The 4,162-nt window shown below is 51.3% G+C and overlaps 1 non-coding gene across 1 annotated transcript; it reads right to left on the bottom strand.

The window, feature by feature from the left end:
- Positions 1-3,865: 3,865 nt before the first annotated feature.
- Positions 3,866-3,936, bottom strand: TRNAG-GCC (transfer RNA glycine (anticodon GCC)). Its single transcript has one exon. It is a non-coding gene; the product is annotated as a tRNA-Gly (tRNA).
- Between the last annotated feature and the right edge of the window lie 226 nt (positions 3,937-4,162).

The following is a 4,162-nucleotide window of genomic DNA, read 5'->3' as shown; positions in this document are numbered from 1 at the left end:
ATCTCAAGAACGCACGGCCGGTGTAAACGTTAGCGGACACGGATACAAGAGTCGGTCATCCAATTAGAAAGAAGAGGGAGGATTGAATCATTGTTGTATTGAGCCTCATGGGCATATATACAGGAGTACAATGACCAATTTGCAGTACAAGACAAGGCAGGAACAAATCTTAGCCTATCTCGTCTTTCCTAATAATCAATATACTCGACATCCCCCCACGGTCACAACGGTAGCGACGCAGACGGTGAGACTGGAGAAGAATCCGAGGCAAGCTGACGGACACCCCCCACAGTTATAACGGTCGATGCGAAAGTCGTGGCTGGAGTGGAAACCGACAAGGTTGCTCAAGCAAGGCGGTGACATCAATGCCCATCGTGTCACGTCCGCTCTGGAGCTGCCGACCAGCATCAATGCACGGGCGAAGCTTCAAGAGTGGTTCAAACGGGAGAGGGGTATATGGAACCGCGTATCAGCATACACATGGCACCCGTACGGACGTCCGTAAATCTCCCCTAGCTTTAGTGCCGGTTTACGAGAATCCGAACACATGGACACGTCTGTGAACATTTTTGCCACCCCGTTGCATAGCAAAATTTGTCAGGACACGACCATGCGGACATTTGCGGCACCGCGTTGGAGATGCCCTTAAGATACTAACAATTCGATCAACGACGCTGCTGAGCTGTGAGCTAGCCTTCGATATATGTACGTAAATTAGATTCAGTCGACTGACCCGACTTTGGGTTAGTCAATTTTTAAGGGGGGGGGGGGGGGGTGGGGAGGAGGGGTTCGCCGGAGGGGAGGAAGAACCAGCCGCAGCGAGGAGGGGGGGAGGCTCGCTGGAGAGGCTACCCCAGTATCTATCTTAGGGTTCAGGGTGGGGGCGGTGGTCGCCGGCGATGGTGGGGCGCGGTGGTGGGGTGGTGGCGTGGGGATCCGCCGGAGAAAAAGCTCGGCGTAGGGGGCCTAGAGGGATGGCCAGGGCAGCGGAGGACCGGCGGCGGGGAGTGGTTTCAGGGAGGGCGGGGCGGCAAGGCCGCGTGGGAGCGCCGCCGGCCGCGGGCGGTGGGGGTAGGGCTGGGCATATAAACCGACGAACCGAAGACCGAACCGAAGCCGAAACCGAAAAAACCGAATTTTCGGTTTTTAATGCTTTTACAGAAAAATTCGGTTTTCAGGTCTGCTAACCGAACTTAATTCGGTCGGTACAGGACTTTAGTACGGTTAACCGAGGAAACCGAAACAGCCCGCGCTCACGAAGGCTTCTCCCGCGCTCACGTGCAGTGTTTCCTGAATTTTTTTCACGCTAGCGATAGGTAGCCTTCGTGCAACAGCGACGGAAACTTTGACATGGGCCAAGCCAACTAGGTGCGTGTAAGGCCCAAGTTACCGTGGACGGTTCGGCCGGTGATGGCCCACGGCTCAAGGGGTGAAGGTTGAAAAACACTGTGAAAAAGTCAGCTGACTGATTTCTAGCCGGCCGACGAGTTGCCTATAACCCTGGATGATGAACTTGAATGCATATCCTGACGTATTTACGTGTGCCAGCATGGCCGATCCACCATAATATCATGCATGCATGCGGCAAGGTGCTAGGGTGCAGTTAAGAACAGGACAAGCTTCCTCCTTGCTGTATGCATGTATGCTCCTACAGGGCACTTGCTGCTACAGCTAGCTGGAGTTCGTGGCCATCGATCGTGCTGCCGAAAAGAAAGCTTCCAGTTCCAGCCCTATATGCCTGCACAGCAACTTGGGGCAAAGCTACAGAAATCAATACGGCCATACTATATGAGCTGGGTTTGCTTGGACAGAAAACGAACACCGTGTACTCGCCGTTTCCAAAACAAAACTGTGGGCTCTGTTCTAACTCTATTTCCGGCTGGGCTGGCGGCTTCTTCTCCTTCTCGTGGCTGCGGCACGTCCATGCATGATTCATGTACACGCGAACAGTTTTCTAATTTTTTTCCAAGACACATCAACTGGTTTTGGTGGGTATTTTCTGGCCGTGATGTATGTGCTGACAGAGGGTTCGAAATGCCACGGGACTTGCACTTTTGCGCACTTAACCTTCGTTGGCGCACAGTCTAACTAACCTGTCGGCCCATGTCTATCCATGCCTCGCCCGGTCGGCTCCATCATCTTAGCATAAAAAAAGCTTTCTCTTGCAAGCCCTTGTGCTGCGATTGGCTGCAGCAGAGGCAAACAAGTTTGTATACACCACATATCGTAGTCTTCGCATATATATAAATCGCTTGCTTGCTGTAAATGCCAAGCCAAAACGGTCTGAAACGAGGGCGCAGCCTGCTGGTCGACGGGCATGCATGCATGCTCGGTCCAATTAAGGCAACAACTTTGACCCCCAACTAATGCACTCCGCCTCCAAGTTGTTGCGCGCATTGCATGCCCATCCACTTGAACGAAGGAAGAAATAAACAAACCATGAAAAAATTTGTGCAACTTGCGAGCTAGGATTGGATGGACACAAAGCGAACAGCATGCATGCACGCTCTATGTGTGTTGCCAAAAGCGACTTGAGCAAATTCGTCAAAGGGAACGCCTTGATTAGTTGTATGCGTACGTAATGTGTCATATGTCATGTGTGTATGGGTCAATCGATATCTTCTTCTGTTGTCACTGTACAGCTACATGCGCTACGTCCATGTAGTACGCTGAGCTGACGGATGCATGGACGTTATGTCGATGCATGCATGGGACTTGCACCTTTTGCACACTCAACCTATTGAACAGTAATTGTAATGTGTGCAAGTGCAGGCATGGCCGATCCATCACGTGATCCATCGGTGCGTACCAAAGGCATGCGTCCGGATCTATGTTTGCGAGCCTGGTGTGGCCAAGAAACCTGTGCGTCGACGCGACGAAACGGCAACTTGCATGCGAGGTTCATAGAGTAGTACGTCTGAGAGAGGATTTGGGTGGACAGAGAGCGAACACCATGCTCTATATATCGCCAGGAGCAACTTGGGCAAAACAAAGGGACTGCTTACATGGACGCTGACGGATGCATGGGGACTTGCACCTTTAATTTTGACAACCGATTTGGTTATTGTTACCTGCTTGTGTATGCGGGTATGTTGCCTTCGATATGGTGTCCATCCACATCGGCTCTGATCTTGTTTACAAGCAAACAAAAATATCCACATAGCACGCACGAGCTTTGGAGTATTTTCGCTTTGGGGCTTATAAACAGACGTCGTACTCTATTTATTCTTTCTTTTGCGCAGCCACTGCGATTAGATTAGCTGCGGCCCGGCCATTCTGAACAAGCAGCTAGGCCGTGGATGCATGCGACATCCAAGAACGGACTGGAAAAAAGTCGCAACGTCCCGACGAGCACAAGCAAAACAATTAAGATGAGAATAAGATCAGGGTAGAGAGACCGGCCAGGCCAGTAATCTGATTGAATGGACTGGACACATATGCAGTCTGAATGAAAAAGACACGGCCTCCCGATAAGTGGAGAGACCGGCCTGGGTGCCAATGATGTGCCTGAATGAGCTGGGCATACATAACCTGACGCGCCATGGCCGATCCATCATGTCATGAATGCAGCAAGTACAGTACACACATACGTACGTCATACAGTTGGAGCACTGCTTCTTCCTTGTTGTCTGCGCTTGCTTGGTGCTAGCTGCGTGCATGGCCATCAGCGTATCCCTCCCCGGGTGTACTTCTTCTGCTTCTTCTTCTTTGTGGCTCCATATGCACACGGGCATTTCTGGCCGTGATGGGTGCCGACACAGGCTTCGTCCAAATGCCCCAAAAGAAAAAAGCATGCGCAACATTTCATCTGGTAAAAACAAACGTCAGTCAAGGCAAGAGGAGTGACAAAAAGTAAAGAGGGAGATGCACCAGCCGGGAATCGAACCCGGGTCTGTACCGTGGCAGGGTACTATTCTACCACTAGACCACTGGTGCTTGCTGAATGAAATTTATTTAGAGCTTATATGTGGCGGTACCGACGAACATGTAGTGCAAGTCGTAGTTTCAGTACACTGCCTGACCTTTAAAAGCAAACATGTTGTGCGATCGGCAGCTGAAGCACGTGCTAAGTGTCGGGAGGAACGATAACAATCCGCGAATGCTTGCACACCAGCTACTAGCTACTGAGAGCAACTCTAGCAGACCCGTATCCGGCGCAAAC

The sequence above is a fragment of the Aegilops tauschii genome, chromosome 2 (genome assembly GCF_002575655.3).
Source record: "Aegilops tauschii subsp. strangulata cultivar AL8/78 chromosome 2, Aet v6.0, whole genome shotgun sequence".
Taxonomy (NCBI): Eukaryota; Viridiplantae; Streptophyta; class Magnoliopsida; order Poales; family Poaceae; genus Aegilops; species Aegilops tauschii.
This window is presented reverse-complemented; position numbering and strand designations above follow the sequence as displayed.